Source organism: Acomys minous, assembly GCF_964271855.1.
Source record: "Acomys minous genome assembly, chromosome: 17".
NCBI lineage: Eukaryota > Metazoa > Chordata > Mammalia > Rodentia > Muridae > Acomys > Acomys minous.
The window spans coordinates 25,860,934-25,885,802 of NC_140500.1; the positions used below are offsets into that span (position 1 = coordinate 25,860,934).

The window sequence follows — 24,869 nt, forward strand, 5'->3', positions numbered from 1 at the left end:
AGCCAGTAAATTAGAACTGGCAAATGGATATATTGGGGTAAGAAGTAACCATCTGTTGTGAATTTCCTTTTGCTGTGGAGAAGCCAAAAGGCCAGGCATTAGTGACTGCTTCAGTCTTCCCTCATGGTTGGCAGCTGACAGGCTCACTGATGAGGTGATAATGAACTCAAAGTCTGCCCTGCTGGCTGGGTGGGAAGAAACTCCAGACAGCAAGCATACCTCACTCAGGAGCCTGCCAAGGCTTTCCTTTATTATAGAATTCATTTCAGGGAGGTTCACAGGTAGACTTTCCTGGATGCATTTCAGAATTATAAGTTATTATTCCAAATAATATGTATTATTTTGCTTTTAACATAGCAAGTCAGGGTCTTAGTCTCAGTTACTTGGTCACAGAAGAATTAGGAAGTGAGGCTTGAGCAAGGTTCATTTTTGAAAAAACAAATATTTCTTTTTATTAAAAAATAATGTCTTAGTTATACAGAATAGAAAATTCCTGTATATTAGCTATTCTTTTTTGTTTGATTGATAGAATGTTTTCTGGTCATCTCAAACTTAATTATAAACTTTGTCAGTACTTAGGTAAAGCTGAGAGAAGGCTAGGTGGGTAAAGTGCTTGTTCTGTGAGCATGAATCCCCAGCCCCCACCCATGTAATAACTGGACACGGTGGCATATGTTAGTAGCCCCAGTGATGAGGGACAGAGCTCATGGCTTTCCAGGCTAGCCATTCAGTTGATGTGGGGAGCTCAGGATTCAGTTAGAAACCCTGGGCTAAAGAATAAAAATCAATACGGACAACAGTAGAGGAAGTAGTCCCGCAATAATGTCTGGCTTCGACATGTGTGTTCAGGGGAGCACACAAGCACACTTTTTAAAAATACTTTAAGAAAACTTAGTTTTGTTTTAGTTATGAATATTGGTAAATCACCCATAATTGCAAATGCAGTTCGATTCCGTTGCTGTTAGGGGCTATCATAGCAAAGTATATAGAAAATAATTTGTCCATGCTTTGTGTCCTTCATTAGTCATAGCCCCAAAATGTATACAGGTGGACAGAGGCCTGGATCCAGGAGCCTCTTGATACCAAGGTTCTGAGTGATCAAGTTCTTCACACCAAATGGTGTAGTCTTTGCTTGGAGCTTGTATCCATACTCTCTTACATTGCAAATCATCTTGAGCTCAAAAGGCTTATTAAAATATAACTCAGTAGTTACTGTAGTAGAACAAGAAATAATGACAAAACCGACCCTGTATGGGTACACTACATACTAAATTAAAAAAAAATATTTTCTATCTATAGTTGGTTGAATACTTATGCAAACCCTATACGTTCAAAATTATCAGTGAAAGGAAAAAAAGAATGATTATAATGGATGTTCCTCAGTGTTTTTTCCTTAGTGTTTATTAAAATAAAAAGCTGCTTAGTTCTTCTCAACCTCAGACAAAGCATGAACTTTGGCAATTGTTAAGAAGTTGTATGATCGTCTCTATCCAAGTTTCCCTTTGTCTCTGGCCTGCAGTAGTTTTCTAGCAGTTAAGCAGCTTAATAAGGAAGAAACTGAAGCGTATGCTTGTAATAGGCATTAAGAGTAATGGCAGAGTGTGCCAGGAGCCCGCACTTTTATCACTCAAGATTGCCAAATGCTCAGAGCCTGTCCTGGTTAGCTTCTCTTGAAAAATTAACAGGGGCCTCTAATAAACTGTTTATAAAAAGTTGAAGGTTGAAAAGATACTAAAGGTATATGCTTGGTGATTGAATCAAAGCTGCTAATTTTGCCATTTAGCCGTTGCTTTGGCATTTTCTATCCTCTAGGAAAATATCTCTTAGAAGCCAAGGCAGATGACTTTGTTGTGAACACAGGGATAAGAGTAGGTCTCCTAAGTCAGCAAATTACTATTAGGATAATAGTTGGAGAAGACAATTTAGTAAAAGAAGTATATAAATGCATGCAGTTTTCAGTTCCATTTCTTGTTTGAAACTTGAAGGATTGACTACATCAGTCACTTATGTTTATTAACAAAAACAAAACAATCACAGGGCTAAAGTGCATGGATACAGAACAATATCCAAGTTTCGTACTTTTAACTTAGTTTTCCTTTCATGAATAGGAGTTATCTTTTCTTTTTCATAATACAATATACACAAACTGGTTTACATATATTTTATTCCTTTTTCACATCTGCAAGCCTCCCTGCCGATTTATTTATGTCTCATTTATTTAATTTTCTCACTAATTGTTACTATGTGAAGTCGCTTTGGTGTGATAAATGCCTTTTGCTTTGTATTATACAAACTCATACCTAAGTTACTCCCTGTTGGTTTGGGGATCTGCCAGAAATACGAAGCTACTAGTCTTCCACTTCATACTCACAGTCCAGAAAGTAATTCATTCCTCAGCAGAAAATGAGGCCAGCGTTGACGTTATACAAGGTTTCCCTCAATCCTTATTTTCTCAAAGTAAAGTACAACAATCCTTGCAGTACTAATTTTCAACTTCTGACAGAGTGGAACAATTTAAAGCCAAAATATTTTACTCAAAGCTCCATTAATTGAGCAGGGATAAACTAGGGTCTCTGGCCTCTCTACTTAAATAACTAATTGCATTAAATTCTACTACCCCATCTAAACCATTTTTTGTTTTTGTTTTTGTTTTCCAAATGACAACTCCTGAAACATGCCATGGTTGAAATTCCTTAGCTTTGAAGACTTAGTGTAACAAAAGCTCTGCCTTTGAAGTAGTTCCTGTGAAAAGGAAGTAAAACAACTTTGTCCTGCTGATGGTGCAGTCTCCATATTACACTTCTTGAGCATTTTTCACTAGAGTCAAACAATGGTAGCCAAGGAGTACTTCGGAAAGATGCTGTTTCCAGTGCTTACCACCAGCCCAGGGACCTGTGTGCCGGTCCTAGGTCCCATGTGATGGAAGAAGAGAATCAGTTCCTATACAAGTTGTCCTCTGATGTCTACATATACACTCACAACAAATAATAAAGAAATGTAAATTTTAAATCACTGATTTGTAAATTCTAGGGTTTTAAAAATTATTCAACTTTCTTATATTTATTTAATATTAAAATCAACACATTTTAAATTTGTTTAGTCTTCTGTCTTAAGGGCTTTGTTTTGAGTCTAACCCTGTGTCCCAAGTTTACTAATTGCTATATTAATTCAAATGTGTGTTGTCATATTCTGTTTCCCTTGCTTTCAGTGTACAGTTCCGACGCTTAGCATGGCAGTGAAGATCCTGCGTAATCCGCCCCTTCCTGTTGTCCACCATTCCCCAGTACTTTAATTCTTTCTCATTCCACACACACCCTCCCCTTTACTGGTAACTCCTTTAGGTCTTATTGCTTATCTTTTTTACATACAGCTTTGTTCTACTAAATTAGGAACATTTTAGTGGTAGGAGCTGTGTGCCTGCTGGCAATAGTACAGTGATTAGGGCAGTCTCTGCTTCAAAGGAGGCAAAGGCGTCTTATCATCTTTATTCTTTGGTGTTGGGGTGACTGTCCTTCCACATTGTGTCTCTCTATTGTCAATTATTAATTTTGTACCTGCAGAGAGCGAAGTGCTGGCAGGATTTTGGTATCGTCATTTCTATGGCCCATCACAGCCTCTATATTTATAAATACTTGTCCTTCCACACCTGCTCAGATACTTGAGGGTCAGACAACCACCCACCATGCCTAGAGGCAATCTAAGAGGTGTATCAGGTGTTGGCTTGCTGCTGATTTCAGAGACTATGCACCAACCAAGGATGATGCATGGTGAGGACCTAGACCCTCTGCTCAGATGTAGCCCATAGGCAGCACAGTCTTCTAGTGGGTCCTCTAATTTGGGGAGTGTGGGCTACCTCTGACATGTATTCTGGTGCCCACTCACTGATCACTTCTCCCTGGCGCGACAGCCTTGCCAGACCACAGAGGAAGAGGATGCAGGTGGTCCTGATGAGGCTAAGGTCAAATATTAGGGGCTCCCCTTTCTGAGGACTAGGGGAGGAGAAATGAGGGAGGAAGGATGCGACGAGGAGGAGACAAGAGAGGGGGCTACAGTGGGGATGTAAAGTAAATAAATTTTTTTAAAAAAAGAACTGATGGCCAATATCTAGGGTAGGATGTATGAGGATGGAACTTCCAGGCGGAGAGAGTGACAGGGAGACAAAAGCAGATGTGGGAGAATCAAGGAGGACACAGAAGAAGCAGACTGCCAGGAGGCGGGTCTGAGGACGTCCAGCAATACTTTGGACTCTGTAGAACTTACAAGATGAATGTAAAAGTTACTTTGGTTTCTTTTAGTCTTAGAACTAGCCTTTTTCTTTATTAATAAAATATCTCATGTCTCAAAAATAATAGTATAATAGTCTAAAGAAAATCAGCTATGCACACATTTATGATAGCCTTCTGTAGCTGAGATTCTACTTATGATGCAAAAATACACCAAATAAAACAATTACAGCACTATTTTATGTTTTCCAAGTATGAGTGGTACTGACTTACAGAAGCCTCGGTGCAGCCTGCAACAGTGCTGCCTTCATCACACGCTCACCATGGTCATCTCGCTGAGTGGAAAGGAAGAGATTGAGGTTGATTTCTTTTGCCACCTAATGCAGTTTTTCTAGAATTTACTCACCTGAAAGAGGGGAAATGTGAATATTTAAGACGCCTCAAAAAGTGAATGTTAAAGTAATTTGGGGGAAGTAAAAGAATGAGGGTTGTGTCAGAGGTGGAGGGTGAAGAAATATCAAGGAAATAGAATGAGCAGGGGATTTAATGGTAAGGAGCATATGGAGGTTGTAGGAAAGGGGGACTAGAGGTGGTTTCAGGTAAAAGCTCCCAGGGTCTTTGACCTCTGTATTCTTCTCTGCTTAGTTTCTCTTTTATAGAAACCCTGGAGAATAACTTAACAATTCCCAGTGGAAGAAAACAGTCGAAGCTGAGGTGTAATGTTAGGCCCTAGCCCATCAGCAGTGGATTCAACCCTGAAGCTTTGAGCAGTCTCCTTGGTTTTATGGCTAAGAACTAGTGTCCCTGTTATATAACGAGGAGCAGCAACTTTACTTTGTAAAGAACAGTATTTTGTATATTTTCTCTGGTAAAATTTGGGACCAACATAGTCCATAGCAAAGAGGGGAGACAGATAGTGCGGAAAGGTCTATAAAGAAGTGCAGGCATACTTCCCTAGCAACTTTGCTAAGGCTAGCTCATCATGAGAACAGTCGCTTTATACAGCTATGGCTTGTTCATCTTACACGGTAGAAGGCCAGCTCACTCGGCCTGCTGCAGATCTCTCCACTCCTCCTTCCACTTTCTGCTTTCTAAAGTTGAAAGATTTATTGAATTTTTTTTTTGCTTTGTAAAAATTCAGGTATTTCATAAAGAGGAAAATTAATAACTCATAATCCCTTCCTAAAACTGATTGTCTGATAAATGACTATATAAGCTATATTTTATATTCACATCAAGAATTTCCCCTACTCACAGTGAATATTAAAACCTCTCTAAAGTCAGGTGTGGTGACACACACCTTTAATCCCAGCACTCAGGAGGTGGAGGCAGGTGGATCTCTGTAAGTTTGAAGCCAGCCTGGTCTACAAAGCAAGTCCAGGATAGCCAGGGATACACAGAGAAACCTGTCTCAAAAAACACCACCACCACCATAAACTAAACAAAACAACCTTTCTAAATTAACTAATGTCAAGCTACTTCATTAGTTACAGCAAAAGCATGCTGTTTAACTGAACAGCGTGCCCCACACTCATCAGGCACTCTTTTGTTAAGGATGAGATGTTTATCCAGGTCTTATATTTCAATTCAAAATTAAATGTTCCCTCCTTCTTCTACTACTTCCTTAACTCTTCGAGAAGAACACGCATGTAGTTTGAACTTTATTACTGTTAATATTTCCCCTAAACATCCATTCATTCTGTACAACAAGAACTGTGACAGACCAGATATTATGCTCTAGAAATAGAAATTTCACATGAAATCTCGTCACCAGCATATGCATTGTGCACTCTGTGCCGGGCACTGCTTGAGAGTAGGCTCCATCATGTTCTCTGTGTATACTTAACTCTTTAGTTTGTAACTTGCAGTTTTAAATTTTATTTTTAAGATAGGGTCTCACTACATAGACCAGGCTGGTGTAGAACTCACAGTCATCTGCCTGCCTCTGCCTCTTAAATGCTGGGATTAAAGGCTTATGTCACAATGCCCAGCCTTCATCCTAACCATCTTCTAGGACCATTTATTAGTGTTATGTATATTCACACTGTTATACAGCAGATTTCTAGAACATTCTCTTCTTGCAGTCTGAAACTCTGAACCGATTAAACAATACTTTTCCTTCCTCTAGCCTCTGGCAAGCACTGTTCTGACATATGCATGCATACATACATATAGGGCTACTTTAGACACTTCACACTATTGGGTTCCTTTTCCCCCTCACTCATTTCATTGATTGATGTCTTTAAGTATTCTAAAATAGGGGCTCATACATAGTTCAAGATGGTTTATCCTGCCTGGACCTCCCAAGTGCAATATGTATGCTACCACATCCAACTGTATAGTGTAACTGCATTTATTTGTGTGGTTGTACATGTACACGCACACACCCTAGACACTTGTGGAGTTCAGAGGACAGCCTGTGTTAGCCAGTTCTCTCCTTTCACCATAAGTTTCAGGAATCAAACTCAGGTCATCAGGGTTAAGAATAAGCACCTTCACCTTCTGAGCCATATTGTTTGCACCTAGGTATATTTGTTAAGTCAGCAAGGAATTTGACATTTTGAAATCTGCCTGCTATAATTTGCTTCATTCTGTTAACAGTTCTTTGCGAATAGTTACCAAATTTTAAACTTCAGAGAAATATGTATAAGAATTTTGTACATTTCAATCATTTGTAAACAATTTCCTCTATTATTTCCTTGCTGGAGGAATTCGTGGGCAAAAAGTGTTAACAGTTAGCTGGTTAGGGTCCCCCATCTGGGTGAGCAAGGAGGAGCTCTTCAGCTGCTGGCCGTTGGGAGCTTCTTTTCCATGGATCCTGACAGTATCCATTGGAGACCACATGCAAAGAGCAGCAGTGGCGCCACTTGTATTAGAGTTTTCATTCAAGCTTTGGGCATCCAGACCATAGCTCTACAGGTGTTCCATGCTGGGACGTCAGGATTGCTCAGCCCTTGACTACAGGTGCAGCTCCAGTGTCAACCTAGGAAATCAGAATTCTTTTGCACTTAACACCAGCCAGTATTACATTCTTGGCCAAAGAATCTAAGATGCTGGGAGGCAGAGGCAGGCGGATCACTGTGAGTTCGAGGCTAGTCTACAAAGCGAGTCCAGGACAGCCAGGGCTATTACACAGAGAAATCCTGTCTTGAAAAACCAAAATAAATAAGACTCTAAGATGCTACTTTTTCAACTGCTTTACCATTTTCACAGCTTGACCGGTGCTCCACTGTCTCGGTTGTAGCTGCCGCTCTGTTGTCTCCGTTGCTGTGTTCTTTATGGTACCATCTCAGGATGCACGGCTGATAACAGAGGACTGCTGGAATGGAGTCTTCTATTGGGCCCTGTCTTGCAGCACTAGAGTTTGCAGCTCAGGAGACTGTGCCTTCACTAACTCAAAATTAATTGAACCCAGAACGTCTGCATACAGCCAAAGAAAGGGTGTTTGAACAAATCACAGAGTATTTTGCATGCATTTTAAGGTTTGTGTTTGCACCAATCACAGCCTTGCCTCTTTAGCACCACCAATTACAGCAGTCCTTCTAGTGGGAAGTGCTCCCCCACTAGCCTAGGTTTAAATGGTCACAGAGTCATCTAGAGTTCATGGAGGCTTTGGTAGAAAAAGAAAAAAAATCTGATACAGACCATTTGAAATAGCCGTAGCTGAGGCTTCATTTTCAGGACCCAGGATAGTCATAAGTCATCACACAATTGTTTCTAGGTGTCTGTGAAAGTTCAGTGGACCCATTCCTGTCATAAGTGTATCCCACTAACTGACTCAGTCAAAGAATCCTACAGCTACTACTTAGAAAGTTAAATTGCCCACCACCCCCCAAATCTTAACTTATAACAAATGAACATCAGAAAGAGTGCTTTCAAGAAGAATTTATCATTAAGAGTAAGATTGGTGAGATGATTCAGCAGGTAATAAATGATTCTTGTCATTAACTTGTAAACTTGGATTCAATCCTTGGTACTTACATGGATGAGGAAAGAGCCTACTCCTGCAGGATGCCTTCTGACCTTCACCTGCATTTGAGAAATTTTTTTAATCAGTGATTTATTTTAACACATGCTAACAGTGGTACTTACCATCTTCCCATTGCCTCCAAGGAGATGGGGCGTCCTTATCTGTTTCAAAGGGGCATGGGTTTGGTCTTCCCTGGTCTACAGTAGAGAAATACATAGAAAAAGAAAATTGTGGTAATAGATGTCAAGAAGGTATGAGCAGGTGTCAGTGGGTTATTGTAGACAGGACAGAAGCCATGTCTACCTGGGAACATGACCATCAATTAAAGTATGCTTTTTAAAAAATGGCACTTGAAAGTCACAGAGCTATGGCAGATTAGTATATTTGGTGAATTATTTGTAGCAATAGCTAGAGCAAAGAATGTTGAAGGAAATTTCTGAAGAAAACGGCAATGCCATCTAAGGCAATCACCTACTGTTTTATTCTGGAGGTAGAAGGGCCAGGAAAGTAATATGATTCAGTCTTTAATCCAGAATGGCCAGGCTAACCCTCAAAGGTTTGATAGGAATGGGATAGACAACAGCAGACCAGTAAAGGGTCCTGGCGGGAGTGAGACTTGGGAACTCTCAAAGTTTAACCTTGAAGCAAACTTTGTAGATAGAAGTTTGGTGAAGCAAATGCAGTGTTGGTGCTATCTATTGCCTGTCCCGTGTGCTGTCATACAACTCCTTTGAGCCGCTAAACTAATCCTACCTGGTATAAAGCAACCTTGAAATATTTATTAAAATAACTGGCTGGGAGTGATAGTGCAGGCCTTTAATCCCAGCTCTCAGGGAGGCAGAGGCAGGTGAATCGCTGTGAGTTCAAGGCCAGCCTGGTCTACAGAATGAGGACAGCCAAGGCTACACAGAGAAACCTAGTCTGGAAACAAACAAACAAACAAACAGAGAAAGAAAATAGCTGTGTTTTGACAGACAGGTGCTAGAGTACCTGGCATAAACTTACAGTTTATTTGGGGGATTGCCTGTGAGCAACAGGAGGCCAACAGAGCCATCTGCAAACTTCTAAGCAATGAACAGTTTCCATTACAACTCCATTTCTCACAATTGTATTTCTTTGTTATGTATTTAATGGTAACTATTTCATACTTAAATAAAGTTTAAGCATTGAAGCATAACAGCTTTCTTGTCTTTTGCAGTTTCAGAGCTGTACTGTTGTTTGTTTTGGCATAAAGATAGCCCATTCGGTTACGTCGTCCTCCTTTGAGCTCCACTGGGAAATGCAGTGTCCAAAACTAAACCCCCTGTTTCCTCTACTTAGAAGCACAGTCTCAAGGAACTTGAGAGTTGTGTTACCTCAGTGTTGATACTGATGCATTTTTAGGGAGGTTGGTGATATTCATCACTCATTGACTGCCCCTGGAAACATCTGTCATGCATCCTCACCTTCTGCCGTGTCAGGCAAGATTCAGTGTTTCATTTTTTTGCATTACTAGAAAGTGTCCCACATTGTGTAATTCCTTTAATGCTCTCAACTATATGCAGATATGCTGAAATAACTGTGTATTGTGTGTGCTTATACAAACCAGGGGTCAACTTTGGGTATTGTTCCCCAGGAGCTATTTGCATTGGTATTAGACAGTATCTCACTGGGACTCCAGGCTTGCTAATTAGGCTTCGCTCATAAGGACAGTCCATATATTTCAGTGACCCAGGAGGGTGGAAAGAGGCTAATACACTAGACTCTATAGTTTCTCATCTTACTGTAAAGGAATATAGCAGTACACCATGGCATTCTGTATCTGCAGTTGGCCACATGTTCATCAAATCATCTTTATTAAGTAAATTTGCCTCAGTTGTGTCCAGGAAGATGAAGGAATTGGAGTTACCCCCTTGTATTTTTCTTTGGTTGTTTGTCTTTTGTTTTTGTTTTTTGAGAGAGGGTTTCTTTGTGTAGCCCTGGCTGTCCTGGACTCACTCAGTGTTCCAGGCTGGTCTTGAACTCACAGAGATCCACCTGCCTATTCCTCCCGAGTGTTGGAATTAAAGGTGTGCGCCACCACGCCCACACTCCCATGTTTGTAATACACTGTAGAACAAAAAAAGCATTAATGCATTATTCTAGCTGGAAACTGGGATTTATCTTTAAGGGAGTTATTTTGCTTCTAAGAAACATGGTTCTCTTCATTTGGGCCAATTTAAGAATTTTATTCAGAGTTGAGAACATACAAGACAGCTTGGTGATTATTCTTTAGCCCCCAAGTCATAAGTCCTTAAAATTCAATAAACATATGACCTTTACAACTGGTTATTTCTCCTGTTGCCCTCAAGACTAGTGCTTTGACTGATCTTGGTTTGAGATGCAGTCAACATAAATGATATCGGCTGCCCTGTGGCATCCATACCCAGCATGCCCTGCAGGTTGGTCTGCAGAACCATTCCAGCAAGACGCCTTAGTGGGTTACCTAGAGCAAAGCCAGGTTTGGTCTTTACTCTTCTTGTTAAAAGGGACTAAAAGGGAAAATGGACATGTGGCTATAATTCTGAGACGTTAGGGAAGGACAGGGGTGTAGAGATGTGAGGTACTAAACTCCTTCTACCCTCAGCACCATCGTAAGCCCTGCAGATGGGCCTTGTGTTGAATGCAGCACACAGGGTAAAAGGAACAGTTTGAGGCAAGCAGGCCCATTGTGTTTTTAAGTGGTTTCTGGGGTGTGCAGGTGTCCTGATTTAAAGGCACCACTTTTTAAGTCAGGAAACTGCGTCTTGTTCTGAAGTCTGATGTAATAAAGTACATATTCCTAGGGGATAGTACGGCTGGGCCCATGAACCATGTTACAGCTAGTGATTTATTTCTACTTAACCACACTTAATAGCAAATATGCAAGCCGCCGTGGTCTCAGGGCGGCCTTTTAGCTGGAGCACAGTCAGAGATCCATGAAGTAGGACAAAGGCAGAGCACTTTGTGTCCTGTCCAGAAAAGTTCTCCCTCTGCTCTGTGACTGAGCTGGGAAGTTGCTCTTACCCAGCATTCTTCTGGAGCACCGCCATGGACTGTTTGTATCTTGCTCTTGTTCATCCATTCTTTACTCCATTGCTTACCATGCCAAAAGCTGCTCTAGGATGTCTACTATTGTCACTTATTTCTTATCTTGGATTGGTTTCTATAAAGTAAAATTAACTTCAGTTTTTTAGATTGTTAGCCATATGGTTTTAAACGGTTTTTATACTTTAGGGAGCTACTAAGTCAGTGTCCTCTGTTTGCTTTTCTGTTGCTGTGACAAAAACAGTTTCGCGTTAATTCCTGTGTTGGGCTTACAGACTACAGTCATCATCCAGGGCAGCCAAGGCAGTCATGTGAAGGGGAGAGCCACAGCAGAGCCCACAGAGCAGCAGTGCTTACTGCTACTTCCCTTCAGCCCAGGCCCTCCTGCCCAGGGCTAGTACAGCCCAGTGGACTGGGCCCTCCCACAGTAATCAGCAATCAAGAAAATGCCCCACAGACATGCCCATAGATTGCTATTGAGATTTGTGTCGAGTTGGCAAAAACTGACAGCTAGTGATCATTCCTCCTCTTTTTGTCTCTTTACAACTTGCCAGGACCACATGGTAGTAAGAATTCTATCCCTCTCCTCCAACTTCATTGTGTTCCAGACTACTAACAAGGACATTCTGTTAGAATTGCACTTACCAATTATATGGGATATTCAGATTTTAAGCAAAAAGAAAAGTATATGTACTTTATTAAGGTGCCAAGGTCTTTGGCCTACAGTTCCATTATTTGGTTGAGTTTAAGGAGATTTTTACTTATTTTGCATACCAATTGTTTGTCAGATACATCTTTCACTAATATTTTCTTTTCATCTGTTGCCGGTTCTCTTGATCTTTGAAATTTTTGACATGCTTTAAAAATTTCATAATACAAATATTTTGATGTGTTTAAGCAGCTTAAGATCCTTGTTTTCATGGAAGGACATAATTATAAAGTAAAAATGTAGATATACATAGCTAATCTGCTGAATAAGAGGATTTATCTTCTGATTTTAGTTTTATAAATGTCACTAATAGATAATTCAGAAGGAGCTAGCCATCCCTGTCCCCTCCGTGGTTTAACAGTTCCCAAATAAGCCATAATTAGAAAGGAGGGCTGCCCTCTATAGACCTCCCACTTCAACCCAAACCGTCTGTGGAAGCTCACAAGCAGTCCAGACCTTCAAAGGCTCTCAGGCCATCCAGCCCCTTGCTCACAGGTCTCTTAGGGCTCAGCGACTTCAGGCTGACAGTCAAGATCCATTCCACATCTTGGTTTTCTTGGTCCCTATAGCCACGGTCACAGAGAAGGCATTTAGGAAAAAGGAAGGAAGTGTGTACTGAACTGAGTGGACCAGCAGGTGAACAGGGGCGAGAAGACTGACAATGAAATGGGTTGGGTTTTTGTTTTGTTTTGTTTTGGGTTTTGTTGTTCTTGTTATTTTGTTTTGTTTTGAGAAAGGAAGAGGCAACATGTATTTATGGGACATTAAGCATGTCCAAATAACTGGAGCCCTTGACTGGAACCAGAGCAGTAGTTTGAGTGTCATCATGTATGGCTTCTATTTATATACTTACTTTTTCACAGACTGGGAAGTTTTACAGCTAGAATGTTCTTAAAATTCATCTTCTTAATACAGAAAACATCAAAATGAAGCCTATCAGTAAATCTCAAGTAATTTGTTGTTGTTGTTGTTGTCACAGTCCTAACTCTTCAACAAGTGCCTTGCAGTCTGATGCAGTGATAAGTGTCTGTCACCCCATTCTACTTAGGAAAGCCAGGCATGGGGATCATTTCAGTAGTTCACTGCAGGCATCAGGCTGAGACACCATCTCAAGAGAGACAGAAAAAAGACAGATCCCGAAGTGTATTCCTACATCTTTATGGTGATCTCATAAATTTAAAGAACAATAATCCTAATTAGAGGTTATCTTTTCTGAAAATATAATACATACAAATATGTCTGTTGGATGCATGTTTATAGTAGAAAAGAGCTACTGTAAGTTTGAGATACCCTTTCTTCTTTACACGAGGCCTTTTAAGGGTTTGCTCTTACTGTTTTTAATTTCGTATATGTTTGTGTGGAGGTTGCGAATGTGTGTGCAAAGAAGCCAGAGTCATCACTCCCCTGGATCTGGAGTTGGAGGCAGTTAGTTGTAAGCTACCCAGCATTGGTGCTGTGAACCAGAGTCAGGTCCTTTGCAGGGGCAGTGTGTGCTCTTATTCTTGAACCGCCATCTCTCCTGCCTCAGAGTGGTTTTTACATGTAAATATGTGTGATATATATATACACACACATGGGTGTCAAAAGCACATTTACATATCAAGCCATCTCACTGGCCCTTAAAATATAGTTTTACATGTTATTTAAGCAATTATGTTCAGTCTAACCTCTTGGTTCTCATCATGATAAAATACCAGGGTATGAAAAGCAGTCTTAATTTTCTTACCCAGAAGCACATTTATGTAAGAAAAGCAATTAATTTTATAAATTAAGAAATGAGAAGGGGGGACTGGAGAGATGGCTCAGTGGTTAAGAGCACTGCCTGCTCTTCCAAAGGACCCGGGTTCAATTCCCAGCACCCACATGGCAGCTCACAACTGTCTGTAACTCCAAGATCTGACACCCTCACACCAACACACATAAATTAAAATTAAATAAATAAAATATTTTTTAAAAAGAAATAAGAAGGGTTTTTACTACATTTATAGAGACAGTTTCCATACTTTTAATATAATTAAGAGAGAATCCTACTGGCTATGGTAGCACATGCCAGTAGGACATGCTGAAAAGGCAACAGCAGTAGAATTATGAATTTGAGGGCAGACTGCACTATATGTTGTCTTTTCTACCTCTGACATTAATAAAAAGGAGTTTTTAAAAAATGGTCCTGAATTTTCCATCCTTTCTACCTATATTCCTCTATACTTATGAAAAAACAGAAAGTTTGTTTGTTTGTTTTTATAAGTTATATGCAATTTGACAAGCAGATTAGAATATTTGGAAGGGAATGGGGAGTCATTCTCAACCTGTATCCTCCCAAGCCAGTGCACAAGGCTGTTCTTACAGGTTTTGCTTATGAAAACTCCAGACACTGGCTGTGGGTGTGTGCAGGGACAGGGCTGGTGACAGAGAAGCTCAGGAGATCTTTAGGTTGCTAAAAGCAAACACTGTGATTCATCTTCTTATACTAGCGGTCCAGCACTCTGATCAGTTTGCTAGCAGGCAGTGTACTACAAGAGCAAAGATTACTTGCTGGGCATGCCAGGTGTTTGGAGAGAGAAGCATGTAGAGCTGAGGCAGTGGCACCACTGGCATTCCTCAAGCAAAGATCATAGTCATCAGACCTGAAAGAGTGCACGCTGGAGGAAAGGCAAGTACGTGTCCTCAGTAGCATGGTGTGGACAGCTGGCATTGCGTGTGCTAGTCAACTAAGATTGGAAAAGGCTAAGTAAACAGTAGGACAGTGACAAAGTAGAGGGATTAATGGCTGAAAGCATTCGGTGATTCTTAAAACAGACACTGAAGTACATGGAGGCATTCTGGAGCTTGAGCTCTGAGAAACAATGTATGGAAACTTCAGTTTCCTTTGCAAACAAACTTCCTGAAGAAAAAGGACATGGCAAGTGGAATAGCCCAAAAGTGTGTGCTTGCAACGTCAGGTGCACTTTATTTTGAAAAGACCATGATTTTACATGGAGGAGTGTATGCTGCCATTTCTTTTAAATGTTAAGCTATCAGTGAGGAAGAGAAATAGTGTTAGAAAGTAACCCTAAAATGAAAGGAAAATTGTGAATCTGCCACTCACTCAGCTTTATCTCTTGAGGCTTCCCTGCCCCAGATCTCCAGTGCGGCTTTAAGTCATACTTCAGCGGGTTCTTGATCAATTTTGACTAAATTCACCAGTAGAAATTACCTTGCTAAATGCTCTTTGTTTGTTAACTTAATCTTTCTTAGATTTTTGGTGTGTGTGTGTGTGTGTGTGTGTGTGTGTGTGTGTGTGTGCGCGCGCGCTCCTGTGTACATTTGGAGGTCAGAGGATAACTTTGCCGGAACATGGTTTTCCACCACGTGACTCCTGGAGGTCAAACTCAAGTGCTCAGACTTGACAGTAAGCACCCTTATCCACTGAGCCATCTCATGGGTCCTCAAGCTGTTGTTAAAGGCAGATACATAAAAAGCAGGCGGAGACCATATGTATTTGCATACAAACCCTTCATCTACTGCACGAGTGCCAGGATTGCCAATGTGTGCCACTGCGTTCAGCTTCTTCATGTGACTTCCAGGGGTTGAACTGAGCCATCAGGCTTGTGAAGCAAGAGCTTTTAGTCATGGAGCCATATCTAGGGACCACTTCTAATCTTTGGACTTCACTTGTATTGTTCATTCTGCTACATAGAGACTTTTCATAGACTTTATTGTATAGATTCGCAAAACTAAGCTATTGTAAAATATTTTGCTAGCTTACTTAACATAATTGAGGCCATAGATTTATGCACCATCACTTTAGAAAAATAGGTAAAATATTTTATTAAAGGCAAGATACATGTTCACTGCTTAAAAAAAAATAATAGGGGTGAGCTTGATGTGGATTGATGTCTGCTTCATATGAGAATGCAGAGTGATATATATTCCTGAAGTTGTCACTGTCCCTGGTGTGTACGCATGGCCATGTGCTCCCTTGTGCAGTTTTGGACAGAGTAGGTTCACCTGTAGTGAGGGCAAAGCAAGTGAGCTTTAGATAGAGTAGGAAAGACCTGTTGTTCTACAAGGAAACTGAGCACTGTCACTACAAACACAGGATACGGGGTTTATTAGGGTTCCTTCTCCATGCTCACTATGAACAAAGACGTGGCATAAAAAACGTGGGCTAGTTCCCTGTCGTTCGCTTTGTAGCGCCTTCTGGGAAGTGAAAGGGCAGCTGGAAGGGACGTAACCAACAGTCTAAGGGGTGGGTGCCTCTCCTGCCCAGCAGCTGACATGGCCGCTCAGCCCCTCAGCCAGCAAGAAACGGAGAAGAAGGCACATGATTTCACCACTAAGCTGCTTTGATCAGTATGTTCAAAGAAAAGACCCTCACACTATCAGTAGCAAGATCTGGACCCATATTCAGCAAAAGGAAATCTATGATGAAACATTGTTTTCAGAAAGTTCTGTTGCTCTGATGAGGTCGTAAAGATTGGGAGGCTTAGCTGTAAGATGTTAGAACTGTTTTCTTTTAGAAAGTAAGATCTGAAATTCAATAGCTAACTGAATCTCAAAATTGTCCCAAAAACGATTTCACGCTTCGTCCGCTAGGGCTGTCTTTAGTAAATATACATGTAATCTCTCTCTTGAATTGTTTTCAGAACCAGTTTAAAAGATGCCCTGAAAATACGAATTTGTTTCTCACTGTGATCTAAAAATGTATCACCCAGGTTCATTCTGTAGGCCAGCCGTAATAAACTTCATTTTAACAAAAATAGTATTTGGGGGCTCCATACACAGCTCAGGGATAGAGTGCCTGCCCAGCATGTGTAGGCACACACACACACACACACACACACACACACACAGAGAGAGAGAGAGGGGGGGGGGGGAGAGGGAGAGGGAAGAGGGAGAGAGAGAGAGAGAGAGAGAGAGAGAGAGAGAGAGAGAGAGAGAGAGAGAGAGAGGAGGAGGAGAGAGAGAGACGCGCTCCCAGAACCTCAAAAATAAAATAAGCTTTGAAGCTCATTTCAGTTAAAACTTTGGAAGCATCTTTAGTATAAGTTGGTTTCCTTCAAATAAATGTTTTTATATAATCTCCCCAAATGAATTTTTAAACTTACCTTTTATTTGAATGTAAGTAGATATATTTCACCAAAAGAGGAATTAATAACTTTTGCTAAGTTAACTTTTAAGCATATTAATAAAATGAAGCTTTTCTTAATTTCAGAATTGAGTTCATGTTGTTTAGACAAACTAGTTTAGTTGTAGAATGCAGATCACACTATCTATCTATCTCCCTCTCCCTCTCCCTTTCTCTTTCCCTCTCCCTCTTCTCTCTCTCTCCTCTTCCTCCTCCCCCCCCCCCACCCCTGCCTAGCTTTTTAGTTTTTCCGAGACAAGAGTTTCCTGTGTAGCAGAGCCCTGGATGTCCTAGACTCACTTTGTAGGCCAGGCTACCCTCAAACTCACAGATCTGCCTGCTTCTGCCTTCCAGCCATGGCACTAGAGGTGTGTGCCAGCACACCCAGCTCTACTATTGCTGCTGTTGCTGTGTCTAACTGCTGCAAAGAGTTGAGCACACCCAGCTCTACTATTGCTGCTGTTGCTGTGTCTAACTGCTGCAAAGAGTTGAGGACAAGGAGCCTTAAGAGGACAGTAAAACACCACTTCAAAATACGTAGAAATGCTCGTACCAGCTAGTAGGAACGTTGCTGGAGTAGAGCCTGGTGCTCAAGGTGTCTTGGCACTGGAGTACGTGAGTGAACAGAACAAGATTCTGCCGCTGTGGGACCTGTATTTCACTTATTTTAAGCAAAAACTTGGGGGAATAATGAAGACTGGCACATAATCCCATAGTTTGTAGAGTAGATTGGATAACTATAGCATTACATTTTTAAAAGTTAGTTTAGCTGTATGCAGAGCAAAAAAATTAATCTTTAAAAGCTCTTGGCTTTCTGGATCATGAGCTGAGATTTTAGAATGAAAATACTTTGAAATTAAGTGTGACATCACCATTAACAATAATAAAAGGCATAAATAACTCTTGTATCTGTGAGGGAAAGATGGGTTAGACAGGGAGGGCGCTGTGTACATAATGGAGTATTATTCAGTGTTGAAAAACAAGATGCTGATGCATGCTACAATGTGGATAAATCTTGAAAACATTCTACAGAGTTAAATAAGTTGCAAAAGATAATTGCTGAATGATTCCACTTTTAATAAAATACCTAGAGTAGCCAAATTCACTGAGACAGAAAATAGAATGGTAGTTATCGGGAGCTGGGGCAGGAGAAATGAGTTTTTACTCAGTGGGTATAGATTCAGGTTTTCTAGATTAAGAGCCTTGGCAGAGATTGGTTGTACAATCATCTGGATGCATTTAGTACCACTAAACATCTGACAACAGTTAAGATGCTTGTAAGTAGAACTGGAGAGATGGCTTAGTGGTTAAGAATGCATACTGCTCCTGCAGAGGACTGGAGTTGGTTCCCAGCACCCACATCACACCTGCTCATAACTCTAGCTGCAAGGGATTCAGCATTCTCATTCTCTTCTGGCTTTTTCAGGTACCTGCACTCATGTGCACATGCCCACATAAAGACACATAACTAATAATAAAACTTTTAAAAGATGTAGTTTATCACCATTTAAAATTTGTGTGTGAACATACTGAAAAACTAATGCTAGATGAAAAGAAACCTTTAAGATAGGCCATAATATAGCCAGGCATGGTGGCGCACGTTTTTAATCCCAGCATTCAGAAGGCAGAGGCAGGCAGATCTCTGTGAGTTTGAGGCCAGCCTAGTCTACAAAGAGAGTCCAGGACCCTGTCTCAGGGAGGGAAAAAGATAAGACATGATGTACACTCTAGGGGTAGCTGACCTTACATGTATGAAAGAATTGAAGGTTATTTATGAAACAGCTTTCTTCATCATCCAGGTGATATAAGAGTTCAAAAGGAGCCAGGCATAGTGGCGCACGCCTATAATCCCAGCACTCAGGAGACAGAGGCAGGTGGATCACTGTGAGTTTGAGGCCAGCCTGGTCTACAAAGCGGGTCCAGGACAGCCAAGACTACACAGAGAAACCCTGTCTCGAAAAACCAAAAAAGGAGATAGGGACAAGGAAAAAAGTAGCACTCAGTAGAAGGAGCTAGATTTTGACAGAGACTAACTTGGCACAATGCAGGTGGAGAGAGTTACAAGAACATTAGTGAAAGTAGGTAAGAACTGATGAGAGGGGCACTGAGCGACTGTAAAACAGACACAGGCTGAAGATCCAGAGGTGGTCCTCAGGGTATACCAGGTATGTGAGAGACCTAAGAACACTGACCTTAGAGAATCAGGACAGAGCTGGAGAGATGGCTCAGTGGGCAAGAGTGCCTCCTGCTCTTCCAAAGGTCCTGAGTTCAATTCCTAGGAACCACATGGTGGCTCACAGCCATCTATAGTGAGATCTGGTGCCCTCTGGCGTGCAGGTGCACATGCAGACAGAGCATTGTAGACATAATAATAAATGAAGGGGGTGGACAGAGACAGGAGAGAATGAAAATATGAATCAGCACAGTATAGAGTGATGGGAAAGTTGATGAGAGAGCTTTAAGAATAAAAGAGGCCCCAAATACAGAAATTACAATCCACATACAAAGCCATGGGCTCCGTAAAGACTATTAGAAGAGCAAGCCTGGCCTGGTGGCGCACATCTTTAATCCCTTTAATCCCCGTACTGAGGAGGCAGAGGCAGGCAGATTGCTGTGAGTTTAAGGCCAGCCTGGTCTACAAAGTGGGTACTGGACAGCCAGGGCTACACAGAAAAACCCTGTCTCAGGGAGGGGGAAAAAAAAGGCAAGGAAAAGAAGAACAACGCTCAGGGTTGGCCATAGGAGTCAATGTGAAATTGGATTTTGTAAGTACTGTCAATCTGGGGACCAAGGAGTGGGTGCCTCCATTGCCGTGATGGTGAGGGAAATAATGACTTGGTGCTGACATTTTGCATCCAGGATATTCCCTAATACCTAAATAAAAGAACAGAACACAGGAGTCAAGTTCTGAGAGATCAGGTTACTCACAGCAGCTTGTCAGCATCATCATTGTCCCCCTCCCCCAACCCCTAGGAAGACTGTGTCTTTCACAAAGGTTAATCAGGTTAATGCATCCTCCATACTCTGAGACCTGCAGAGAAAGGAGAAAATTGTAATTGAGTGGACAGCTTCAGTGCGTGAGATAGAGAGTAAAAGAGATACCCCAGCAATTGCCTGTATTTTCTGGATAGCTAGTTAGTTAATAAATAAATAAATAAATGGAAAAAACCCAAGGCAACAGAATAGAAGTGTATGTAATCTATTAATAAGAAAATGGATTTTCGGTTTAATCTAGATTGTAGTCAATTAAGCTATGCCTCTTTGCCCATGTCATTAGCATGCTAAAGCCACTGGCCTCATTCTTTCATCTGGCCTTTCCCTAAAGTGTTCAGGGTTGTAAAGCATAGTGTATTCAATTCTGCAGCTAGCCAGCTTGAGACTCATACTTGGAGGAGGCAGGAATGGTAAAGATGGGTGGTTATGTTCTTTAATTCACACTCTTGTACTTTTCAGGGCTCTTCTGTGGAGCACACTCATACTTAGCACTCACTCCAAGTCACCATGTCAGTCCTGGTTGCAGTTTCTTACACACTGGTACTAGAAGGCCACTGTGTTAAAGATTCAGAAATCATCAAAGGGTGCTCAGCTCTCTGTGCCTTTGATATTTGTCTCTAGTTTCTGAAATTTGCCCAAAAGGGAGACAGGAACAGAGGGGAGGTCTTACTGTTTCCTGGAGCTCAAATGCCACAGTGGTGCACATCTTGATTCCATTAGGCTTTGCAGGTCAAAGAGTAAGTTCAGCTGGTGTAGTTTACAGCACCAGGGACAGAGTGACTAGCCACTTTAATGACTTGCCTTTCTGCTGCAACTTACTCAGGAAATAGGGATTGCTAACCACTCACATGTTTGTATCCTCAGTTGACATGATGGGGGTGTTTGTTTGTTAACAGAGAAATAGACTCAGAACAAGGAGAGTGATTTGGCAGGAAGTGCACTGACATTTTGTCCTGTAATCCTGGGGGAGTTCTCCCTTGAGTCTTCCCGGTTGCTCCCTTGGTGCTCTCCAGGCAATCAGTTAGACTGCTTGTCCTAATGGGACTGTTTGCCAGGAGCCTTAGTTAGAACACTCTTGGTGGTCAGCTTCTGTTTGTGTCCAGTTCCCCCAAAATATTCATGTTGGTGTTAAGACTGGCTTCTAGAAAGAATCATTTCTGACATTTTTCTTCTGTGCCTCGGTTTCCATCAGAGAAATACTACCTTTATCAAAAAAGTATCTTTTTACAAAGAGGACTGGTAGGCAGCAACTAAACTGCAGTTCTTTTCACAGCTTTTGTTTCATTCTGAATTTTGTTGCCTCTGAAAGCACATTTTAAACAAAGGTTCTAACAAGCACCAAGCTGCAGCTTACCATGCTGTCCTTCCTGTCAGATGTATTAGAACAGCAAGGCTAAATCCACCAAACTTGAAGCTGTTGGTGTTGCTTATACATCCTTGCCTTGTCTTGAGCATTTCAAAGGACGGAGTGCAGCGGTGGAACTCAAGGCCCCGAGGTCAGTCTCGGGGAGAGAAGAGGTAGGACTCCACAGTGTTTTTAAGATGGCTCACCCAAAGAGTTCCAGTTTGCGCCACACCTAGTATGGTTATTAGAAAAGGGCAAGCTTGCAAAAGAGGCTTTCTTCAGCATCAAACAAATATGAGAAGTCAGGGCGTTTCACCTGGCTCCCCAGGATAGGTAAGGGATGGATAGCTGTAGGGTATTAACAAGATGACCACAGACACGGGGAAAAGGACCGGAGGTGAAGACAGTGAACCTGTGAGCAGTCTAGTCTGTGGACAGCCAGACTTCATGGCTTCGTGTGCTGCATATTTAAAAGTGATGACTTTAATGTTCTCCAAAAGTGAGGTTTGAGGGTATGTTTGTTGTCTGCTTTTTTTCCTCAAGACAGAGTCTTGCTACATAGACAAGTCTGGTCTTGAATTTATGTAGTCCTACAAATGGGACCATCCATGCCGGGCTTGAGCATTCAGTTTTGCCCCATCAGACTTTTGCAAAGAACCCAGGTAAAGACTCGCTGATCCCAATTAGGTTTAACCATTACTGAAGGTCCTGAAAAACTTGGGGATCCATACAGCAGAGGTAGTCTATAGCAAAACAGTAGGGGTGCAATCCTGTGCTTGGCAATTCCGAGTGGAAAGTCTCAGGTTTGGGCTCAAGGGGACACTGAGGCCAATTGTCCATTTGAATAAGATCTTGGTTTATTAGAAGAGTTGTTAATGCTAAGGAGAGACAGGCGTGACAAGGGTCCTGACAAAGTGAGGTTGCCTTCTTACAGGTTCCAGAAAAGGGGGAGATTCTATGCCAGGGGTTGATGGGTTCGTAGTAGATGTTTGCAAGTCAGGCAGTCTCTGATTTCCTGGTGGCAATGGGCGGGACTGTTTCTTGCATTCTGAGGAAAGAATGTATGGCCTTGAGGATGTGGGGGAAATGAGAAGAGACCCATTTAGTTAGTGTGCATCCATTATATTAGGTGGATACCTGTTGGGTAACCTAATCGCTTAGAATTTGGTAGCACAGGGCCGTTGTGAAGAATCAGCTGTCAAGATGGGGAGAGACACAGCTCAGGTGTGGCCTGAGCAGCATAGCGTGTAGATTCTAGCGGAAAGCAAGAGAGGATCCAGAGTCTAATTCGTGTTTTATTTGGGCATTAATAGTATCCATTGCAGACTTATTAAAATTATAATATAAGCAAGGAGCAATAGACTAGACATTTCTCCCCTTCTACCATAGTTTTCTCCTTCCACCATCAAGCTCGGGTTGCCCAGGTTTGTTAGCTCTTGTGCATTTTTCCGAAGTACAAAACTCAAATCTCCATTATCTTCATATTTTGTAGCTAATAAATGGTGCCATATTTTGCTTATGTTAATTCATCATTTGCTCTTGGCCTAAAACCCAGTGCGTGATTCTGACAGTTGGTACACAGAAATGCAGCTCTCTCACTGAGAATGCACACTTCTCATTCCTGAAAGGAAAGCGATGCTGACAATCAACAGGAAGCTGTACAGCGCACAGTTAAACCAGCTGGAACTCTGTCAGCTTTAAGGTCATTTCCCCACTTGAAATACTTGTTTCAAATGATCAGTAGATGTATTTAGACTGTCTCGTCCCCTTTGGTGCCGACGTGAGCCTGGATGTGTGAGCCACCTGCCATTTCCCCAAGTGCCACGGTGTCGAGACAGTAGAAAGTGATACTAGGATCCGTGAGGGTCCTCTCTTCCAACAGCAAAAACTGGTTAAGCAAATTTTTATTTTCATGTTGTAAACTGATCTGCCCACATTTGTTAGTATTACTTGTTCAGAGTTTAGTAGATCTATTCATCCAAAATAAAATCTTAGAATATTTAAATGATAGTCTTCCAGTTGTGGCTTCACTAAACTTTTCCATATGACTGCAATTGAAGTTCAGTTATCCTAACAAAAGTCAGAAACAAAGTTTCAGCAGTGTATTCTCAGATTCAACATTTCCTGGGTCAAAACCTACAGCTACTTTCTATCGTTTGTCTCTTTACGTGAGAGATGACCTAGTAAGAATAAGCTTGGGTGCAAGGACAGTTTCCTCACCCAGCTCACTCAGATTATTTGTAAGGTTCTTGTGTGTACCTCCTTGATCTTTGCTTTCTGGACATGAACTGCAGAATAGTTAGCCAGACTGTAGCAAATACTAGAGTAGAAAGTGAGGTCAAAATTAGCAAAGTATTAAAATTTGCACAGAGAAACTGAAAACTCTCATCAAGAAAAGTGGCATGTAATAGCATGCAGAGAACGAGTGTGTTCTATTGCAAACTATCCTAGAACGCTAGGCAAGATTTCAGTCCTTTGCACAGCTCCCCATTGAGCCCCTGCCCCTTTCACCACCTCTGGCTCACCTTCTTTTTTGGAAATGTTTTCTTTCTTGATAAATTGTAGCTGCTTATACCATTATCCTTGTGTCCCTGATCCAGTTCCTCATTATAAGAAATCCCAGTGCGTACCCACTGAGCCCAAATATCTGCCTATAACAAAACCACTGGTAATCTGTGACATTTAAATTATTGTTTTAAAGGATATGTAAAGGTCATTGCCAATAAAGTCACATCCCTAAATTTATTTGCAATTATGAGATCAAAGACTTTTTAATGTTTAGCATGCCCCGGGAACAAATGGCTGTGTTTCCTAGTCCAGTTTCTTAAAATTTTCAAATCAGGTCTAGCAACATGGTTCAGTAGGTGAAGGCATTTGCACCCAAGGCTGACAATCTAAATTCAGTTACTAGGTTGGAAACAAAGAAGAAATAATCTTCCTACTCCACAAAGGAACATAGTAACAAAGCAAAAGTATCTTGGCAAGGCCATTCTTTTTGTAAAAAGAGTGCAGCAAGACTCAAATCAGGCTAGCAAGCCACCAGGATAGGAAGTTCCCTTCATTTTTATTCTAACACACATAGTAACTGTTTCTTTTCTCCATTGGCTGTGATCCAGCCTCACAGTCTTGCTGCTGGCTAGTTTTAAAAGAATTGCCATGAAGGAAAGAGGTAGGGGTTAAGATTTGCATAAAAGTCACAAAAGCTAGAAGAGATTTATGGAATATTGGCCCATGGTGGGCAAATTACCTCTAAGAGAACAAATTTTTTCATACCCAAGACTCTACATGATGAAAAGAGAGGGCAGACTTCCACAAGTTTCATGCATGCATATGCTCACATTTATCTTATTTTTGAGGCAGTCATAATATGTAGCCCTTGCTTGCTTAGGTCTCACTGTGTAGAGCAAGTTGGCCTCAAATTCACAGAGATTGGTTTGTCTTTGTGCCTCAAGTGCTGGGATTATTAAATGCATGTC

The 24,869-nt window shown here is 41.4% G+C and overlaps 1 protein-coding gene across 8 annotated transcripts in view; it reads left to right on the forward strand.

The window, feature by feature from the left end:
- ERC1 (ELKS/RAB6-interacting/CAST family member 1) overlaps positions 1-24,869 on the forward strand; it is a 277,582-nt gene that overhangs the window by 187,343 nt on the left and 65,370 nt on the right. The window lies entirely within an intron of this gene.